The sequence below is a fragment of the Triticum urartu genome, chromosome 1A, assembly GCF_056163025.1.
Source record: "Triticum urartu cultivar PI428250 chromosome 1A, HENAU_Tu73, whole genome shotgun sequence".
Taxonomy (NCBI): Eukaryota; Viridiplantae; Streptophyta; class Magnoliopsida; order Poales; family Poaceae; genus Triticum; species Triticum urartu.
In genome coordinates this window covers 266,600,063-266,608,665 of record NC_141873.1, presented here as the reverse complement: position 1 = coordinate 266,608,665, position 8,603 = coordinate 266,600,063, and the positions used below count along the sequence as shown (strand labels likewise).

At 46.8% G+C, this 8,603-nt stretch overlaps 1 long non-coding RNA gene across 1 annotated transcript; it reads right to left on the bottom strand.

Annotated features, from left to right (window-relative positions):
• Window positions 1-1,934: 1,934 nt before the first annotated feature.
• Window positions 1,935-5,359, bottom strand: LOC147990812 (uncharacterized). Its single transcript, XR_015609759.1, has 2 exons — window positions 4,950-5,359; window positions 1,935-2,234 (listed from the first exon to the last, which is right to left on the bottom strand). It is a non-coding gene; the product is annotated as an uncharacterized LOC147990812 (long non-coding RNA).
• Between the last annotated feature and the right edge of the window lie 3,244 nt (window positions 5,360-8,603).

Below are 8,603 nucleotides of genomic sequence, written 5' to 3'. Positions count from 1 at the left end.
TGGTGCTGATGTGGTAGCTCTAGTGTCAACCGTGGGCACTGCAGCAGACCTCTGACCTCTGGGCACTCTCTGACAGGCATCTATGGTAGCCTGCCCTTTCCTCTCCTCATCTTCTTCCTGGAGTTGCTCAATAGCTATCTGCATCTCTGTCACTTTAAGATCAAGATCATAGAACTTTGTCGCAATTATCCTCTCCAAGCTCTCCTGATTTTGAGTCAGGGTGGCCAAGCCCTTCTCAATCCTCAAAGTTGCTTGAATCAGATAATCAATCTGATCTTGTTTTGACTTTAGGAACACTTGAGATGCCTCTTCAACACTTGGCATCTTTGCAGCCTTCTCATCCTTTACCTTCTCTCTCTTTTCTTGTGCCTACACACTTGTAGGATCTTCTTCATTCATGACAACAGTGTTGTCCTCAAAATCTGGTCTTAAGGGTAGATAGTCCTTGTCCAAAAGATATGTGCATGTGCCCATCTTGGAGTTGATGAGCACCTGAATATGTGGAGCATACCCACAAGATCTCTTCTGATCTGAAGCTGTCCTCTTGATTGTTTCCACAATCAGGCTCATGGCTTTAAACTTTTGGGGCACATCAAACAATTGCACCAAGTTGATAGAATGGCCTCTATTCATCTTGTGATCTCTAGATTTTGGCAACAAAGTATGTCTCGGAATGGTGTTGATTGTAGCTAATCCAGACAACAAATAGTGAACAGACCCAAGCTTATGAGTTTCCAAAGCTTTGTGTGGAATTTCCTCGTACAGGTTGGCCATCGAGTTGTGGTCTTTCTTCTTCTTGGGATAGACATCCAAGTCATCTTCATGCTCTTTAGGGGCATTGATCAATTTTTCCCACTCGTCAACAGTTGATTGGTACCTTGTACCTTCAGAAGTCCAAACGATTCTTCCATCTGGATAGAAATGTGCTGTGGAATAGCATAATGAGCTCATCATTCCATTTGGTAAGCTTCTATCCCACAAAGTCATCTACTTCACAAGATCTGAAGCTCTCATGCACTCCTGGAAAGTGGTCTTCATTCTCATCGATGTACTCCCAATAAACCCACTTCATATCACACACAATAGGCTTCTTGTCAAGCAAGATGGTCTCATAGAAATCCTGCTACTCCTTGGTATGGAACATGTAGTCCACAACAGTCTTTCTCCTCAAAGCATATGGATCAGACTGTCTGCAAAGTCTGAGACCTACATCTTCCTGATGTTCATGTATTTTGCCACTCGATGGCTGTCATCATGATCTGGAATCTTAGGTTTGAGCTTCCTAAGCACTTGGGCTTCAGCATCTTCTTCATCAATCTCAGGCACTGGGGCCTTGTTCTTCTCAGCAGCTGGAATATTTCTTGTGCTTCTCTTGGGCTTTGAAGTCTTTGAAGCTTGAGCAGAAGCTTTGGGGGCAGTCTTGGGCTTTGAAGGGGCAGCCCCAGACTTGATGGCATCGCCCATCAGCTTTTGAGTCTTTGATGCTGGTGTAGCATCCTGTTCCTCTTCTTCATCTTTAGCTGGATCTCTCATCATAGAGGATCTACCAATAACTTTGGCAATGGTCTTCTTGACCCTATCTTTCCTTTTCTTACCCTCTCCAGCAGCCTCTTCAACATTTGACTTGGAAGTTTCAACAGTTGAGGCCCTAGCCTTTAAGGTTGGCACCCCCTTTGCAGGGGCCTTCTTATGCATACCAGGCTTGGTGGATGCAGCTGAGCCAAATTCCTTCTTAACAACCCTTTTCTTGGAGCTCACTTCCTCCTCAGTAGCAACATAGTCCTCATCCTCTGAGTCTGAGTTTCTCTTCTTTCTTGTCCTTGTAGCTGCCTTGGTGTGATGCCCCAGATTCAATCGTACACTAATCATACACGCAAACGTGTATGATTAAGATCAGGGACTCACGGGAAGATATCACAACACAACTCTAAAAATAAAGTAAGTCATACAAGCATCATATTACAAGCCAGGGGCCTCGAGGGCTCAAATACAAGAGCTCGATCATAGATGAGTCAACGGAAGCAACAATATATGAGTAAAGACATAAGTTAAACAAGTTTCCATCAGATGGCTAGCACAAACAGGGATACAAATCGAAAGAGGCGCATGCCTCCTGCCTGGGATTCTCCTAAACTACTCCTGATCATCGTCGGCGGCCTGCACGTAGTAGTAGGCACCTCCAGTGTAGTAGGAGTCGTCGTTGATGGTGGCGTCTGGCTCCTGGGCTCCAACGTCTAGTCGCAACAACCGGGTATAGAAAGGGGAAAAAGGGGAAACAAAGCAACCATGAGTACACATACAAAGTACTCGCAAGAAAGGAGCTACACTACACATGCATTGGTATCAATGAAAGGGGTAGTATATGTGGACTGAACTGCAGAATGCCAGAATAAGAGGGGGATAGCTAGTCCTATCGAAGACTACGCTTCTGGCAGCCTCCATCTTGAAGTAGTAGAAGAAAGTAGATGGTAAGTTAACCAAGTATCTTCGCATAGCATAATCCTACCCGGCGATCCTCCCCTCGTCGCCCTGTGAGAGAGCGATCACCGGGTTGTATCTGGCACTTGAAAGGGTGTGTTTTATTAAGTATCAGGTTCTAGTTGTCATAAGGTCAAGGTACAACTCCGGGTCGTTCTTTTACCGAGGGACACGGCTATTCAAATAGATAAACTTCCCTGCAGGGGTGTACCACATTTCCCAAAACGCTTGATCCCTCTGGCTGGACACACTTTCCTGGGTCATGCTCGGCCTCGAAAGATCAACACGTCGCAGCCCCACCTAGACACAACAGAGAGGTCAGCATGCCGGTCTAAATCCTAAGCGCGCAGGGGTCTGGGCCCATCGCCCGTTGCACACCTGCACATTGCGAACGTAGCCGGTAAGCAGACTTGGCCTCCCTAATACAAGAGCAGGCGTTCCAGTCCAATCCGGCGCGCGCCGCTCAGTCGCTGACGTCAAGAAGGCTTCGGCTGATACCACGACGTCGAGTGCCCATTACTGTTCCCATGTAGTTGGTTAGTGCGTATATGCCAGTGGCCAGACTCATATCAAATACCAAGATCTCGTTAAGCGTGTTAATTGATGTAACCGCGGACGCCGACCAGGGCTAGGCCCACCTCTCACCTAGGTGGTCTCAACCTGCCCTATCGCTTCGCCACAGAGATCCACATAGAGGGACGTCGGGAAAGCATGTCCTTTCAGCCCCCAATCCGTGAATCAACCGCGGGTACTCAACAAGCCGACCCGACTTTAGTCACCACAAGCATCATGTATTATGTATATAAGTATATACCCGTGATCACCTCCCGAGTGATCATGGCCCGGTAGTATAGCATGGCAGACGGACAAGAATGTAGGGCCACTGATGGAATACTAGCATCCTATACTAAGCATTTAGGATTGTAGGTAAAGGTAACAACGGTAGTAGCAAAGACAGGCTATGCAGTAGAATAGGATTAACCAAAAGTAGTAACATGCTACACTACTCTAATGCAAGAAGTAGAGAGAAGGAATAGGCGATATCGAGTTGATCAAGGCGGGGGGGGGGCTTGCCTGGTTGCTCTGTAGACAGAAACGGACCCTCGAAGGTGAAGTAGTCTATCACTGGTTCAATCGCGGTCTCAGGGTCTATCGAAAAGAAGTAACGAAGGGGAACACAATAAATAACAGATCAATCAAAGCATCACAAAGCATAACATGGCAATACACGGTGCTAGGTGTGACCTAACGCAGTACTAGGTGCTACCGGCGAAGGGGGGAAACATCAGGGAAAGTATCCCCGGAGTTTGACGTTTTTGGACAGATGAACCGGAGGGGGATTGTTGCAAGGCGGACGAACGGAGTGCGTATTCGGATTCGTCTCGTCGTTCTGAGCAACTTTCATGTACAAAGTTTTTTCATCTGACATACAGTTTATTTTCTATGAATTTACAAAAAATTTATTGTTTTTCTGGAATTTATTCTAATTCGAAAATAATTAGTAATTTGCTATGGTTACCCAAGGGTGTACCCAGGAAAGGTACAGAGGGACTGACAGTGGGCCATGGGAGGTCCAGTCATCAGTTGACCCAACAGGGTCAAAGTGGACGCACATGTCATAGTCACATAAGGTTAATTAGCTAATTAGCTAGGCTATCTAATTAACTAATTTGATTAAACAAGATTGGTTAAGTTAATAAATTAATGAATTGTTATTTTTATTACTTTTCTTTTTTATAAAACAAAACAACAACAAAAAAGGGGGCAGGCCCCTACTGCTAGTGGCCCACGAGGCCACTAATGCGGGTGCTAGCGGGCGAACCCGATGGGCACGCGCGGGGAGTTGCCCGCCCGGACGCAGGGTGAGGCCGCGGCCATGGTGGGGCTCGCCGGCCGGCCACGGCAGGCGGAAGCGGGCGCAGGAGGCGGCGCGATGCGGAGACGGTGCGTGGGGAGCGGCAGCACGGGGCGGTCGGAGGAGGATTACATGGCGGCGACGGCGAGCGCTCGGGCTTATGAGAGGAGTGGGCGCAGCAGCAAGCAGGAGCGGCACGGGCGCTGGCCATGGCCGGTGGAGGCGGTCAGGCAACGGGGATGTGGCAGAGCGGTGCGGAACCGACGAGAGCAAGGCGCAGCAGCGGGATGAGCGGAGGCAGCAAAAGCAGCGGCGGCTATGCGGCCACGCACGCGCGAGTGGAGGGAGCTGCCTGCAGAAGGCAGCGGCGGCGCTAGCAGCAGACGGAGTGGCGCAGCAGCATCAGCACGGGCGAGCGAAAAGCGCTGGCGGGAGCGCGGGCAGGGGAAGGTGGAAGCGGGGCGCGGCCTGGGCGCGTCGAGGAGCGGGCGTGCGCGACCGGGCACGGCTACAGGCGCGGTGAGCGCGTCGACAGGGGCGGTGTCCAGCAGCGACTACGACCAGTGTACGGCAACGGGAGCAGAGGAGAAGGGAGGGAACAGACGGAGAAGCTCACCGGGCCCTGCAGGTGTGCTTAAGCAGGCTCGGGGAGGGGTCGAGTAGGCGTCGGAGCTGCTCGAAGATGGGCGAATCGAAGACGAACAGAAGCGGTTGTCGACGGATGCGGTGTCGTCTTGTCGATACGGCTCGAGGCAGTCCACTTCGGGGTTGAGGAAGATGGCATGCGTCTTCTGGACACGGAGCCTTGGCAGGGGAGTGGTCGAGGTCACGGCAACGGCACGGCAACAGGCGAACGAGCTCGGGAGGGAGAACGAGCTCGGGAGGGAGAGAGAGAACGAGCACGGCAACGACCAGAACGAGCTCGGGATTGGTGTGCGCTACGGTTCCTCCGCGAGGGAGAGGGGGCTGGGTGCGGCCTTATCCCCTCCGTGGACCGTCAGATGGGCGGCGCGTGGGCGGCGTCGGCAGTGGCGCCGGTCTATGGGCGGCATGCCCTGTCTCCACTCCTATAGCGAGGAGGGAGGTGACCCAGTTGGGCTGGGCCCTTTAGGCCAGATGGGCCAAGTGGCCCGAGGGGTTTTCCCTTTTGCTTTTTTAATCTTCTGCCTTTTCCTTTTCTGTTTATTTATTTCTTTACTGTTTTTCTTTAATTAGATCTAGCAACTGATTTTTGTTAAATGTGAAAATTAGCAAATACCTATTAAGTAATATTCTGGGCCAATACAATAAGTTCCAAATAATTTTGAACAGTTTGTATATTTAATTAAATTGAAAAACTTCTTTTAATTGCTTTATGGGTCAATTGAAATAGCTTAGGGGCATTTTAATATTCTGAAAAATGTTGAATCTTTCATGACAAATCGTTAGTGAATATCTGCAACCGAACCCACATTTTTATTTTGCCATTTGAAAATTTTAATTATTTGACTTCAATTTAAATTTGAATCTGAATTGGATTTGGATCAAAGTGAGGTTTAACCAAATTAATACTAATGACATGGCACCATTAGTATGGGGTTACTGTAGCTTAGATATCCTGGCGTTACAATTCTCCTCCACTACAAGAAATCTCGTCCCGAGATTTTAGAGGGGGGTGGGGGTAAGGAAAAGGTTCTGGTTGCGAAATTCTAACGGATCTTCCCGTTCTTGGTTGGTCTTCTCGAAGAGGTTGATCCATTACAGTGATGTCTTCCTTCCTCTGCTTCAGGTCATCATGCTGAAGTCGGCATCCTTTCTTCGGGAACTCCATCGTACGTACGAAGGACAAGGGGTAACTTCGGAAGAACGGACCGCTACAATGTTGCTTATCTGGTATATAACACCAGAAAAGGTGGCGGAAAGTAACTCTCGAATTGAAAATTAAGAAATTATCGAGAGCAAAGTAAGAAGGTGCAAAATAGAAGTTTCAAGCGCATAGGAAATCGTTCGTTGCCTGAAACGAAATGTGAAAGGGGTTTAGAGCAATGGGAATAAGCATTGCGTGATACCAGAATAGATCCCTAGGCAGGTGGCCCATGAATTACATACGAAGTCAAGCGCGAGGAATAACTTTGACAACATGGTGTACAGGAGAGTCAGGTTTCGATCCTGTAGAACTGTGGGTTATGGGCCCACCATGTGGGTTACAAGTAGGAAAGGTGCTGACATCTTGCACGGTTATGATAGCAAGACATGCCAGAGAATAGCCTGTCAGTTATGTCGGCAACAACGTCGGTACCAAGGGCGAGGGACGAAGAGAACCATTTTCCTGCTCGTTGAACAAGGTGAACCAATAGGTAAAGTTTTCGTCCATCGGTGGTTATCGGAATGTCATCAACAATAGTAACAGGGTCTTACCAACACGATCGTACACCTAGGTGTTTACATAAGCGGAAGAATATTACTGCTTAGATCATACAGATCACCAGAAAGGTTAAACAAAATAGTGGAAAGGAAAAGGTAATCATCAGATTAAATATAACAAAGGAAAGGAAAATGTGTTTAAACACATATTTCAGGGGGTATACCTTCCCAAGGACAAGCAGGGCATAATATCCATGACATGATATAACATAGAAAACCCTTTAGGAAAGGGGAGAGAGATTTCATGAAATTACCCATACAACAGTGTATGGATAATTGATAAACAGAATTTAGCATTGTGCTTCAAATGCTCTTATTAATGATCGGAGTACCACAGATATGCTTCAAGATAGCATTGACATGGTCATCAGGTAAAGATCAGGCTATGGATACACAAGGGATCCATCAGGATCAACTTATATAATAAGTCTTACAATTTCCTCATTGAAGAATGGCTAACCTTGCTAAAAAAGGAAACTATAACAATAGGTCCTCTGGCCAGGTGTGATAGGCATGGCATCACCTTACCGATATGTAACATCCCAAATTTTCAATTTGAAATGTTATACATTAGATCATCATGCATATCATATTTTATTTTCCATTTTGGTTGATCCTAGAAATTCTACGCAACTCAATGACCCACGTAGAGAGTTGGGGATTTCGTTATTTTCATATTTGAGTTCTCTCAAATTTTGGGAATAGGATCATTTGATTTTATTTATTTTATCATCAATTATTTCTATTACAAAAATATGAGAGAAAGAATAAAATGACTTTCCCAAAATAAAGAAATATTGAGGATTTAATAATAAAATCAAATAAGATTTTATTTCGGAGTTTTTCGGTGTTTTATTTGAATTTAGGAAAAATGTGCGTTTTTCAAAATTGCATTTAGGGCCCAAATAAATGTTCACCTTGTGCGGCTTGATTTTAGAAGCCCGTGAAAATTTATTTCGGAATTTTTGGAGTCCGTTTAGTATTTCTTTTTATTTTTCTTCCGAGCGGAATAATTAAAAAAACGAACCGACTTCGGGCCGTACCCGAGAGGGACACCGCCCAGGGGCAGCCTTTAAATAGCGCCGCCCCGAGCCGCCCCAGCCCATCAGCCCTGCCTCGATCCGTGCGCGCCGCCGGAGCCGCCGCCGCCGCCGCCGGAGCCGCCGCCGCCGCTGCCGCCGCCGCCGACGATCCCGCCGCCCGAGGTTCGTCGCGCCTCGTTTTCCGTGCCGAAAAAAAGAGAAAAAAATTCCGCGTTCGTCATTTTTCTTTTTCTCGGATTAAATCCGTGATTTTTCTGATCGCGATTCCTGATCCGATATTCGTTTTAGTTTAACTTTTCGCTCGTTTATCAGAATCAGGCGATTCAAGCGCCTAGGGATTCGCCTCGAAACCCTCTACCCGTTTAATCAACTTAAACAAGGTTTTGCTACTGTAAAATTTGCCCTAGATCCAGATTAGTAGAACGAAGTTGTTTTCTTTCGCAGTTTGATTTTTGTTGCTTCGTTCGATTTGATTCTTTTTGCCAACCGGAGTTCTTAAGTTGAACCTTCTGGTTAGATCTCTTATTTCAATTTTACCTGTGCATTAGATGAGTACTTATTGTATGCTTGTTTGTTTGTCTGCGATAGAATACCCGGAGTGAGCCGCCTGTTACTTCGAATCGTTAGGTTTCACGGATCATCAGCAAGGCAAGTAACACTTTGATCATACCTTTTCTACTACCCATTTTTATTGCATTAGATCAATCCTCACACATTGCATGATTAGGATCTAATTAAATTGTGGGATGGGAAGTAGATGAAGTAGTACCTATTACCCGTTTATTATCAAACCTTTGGGAGTTACTTCTACGTTTGCTTATTAT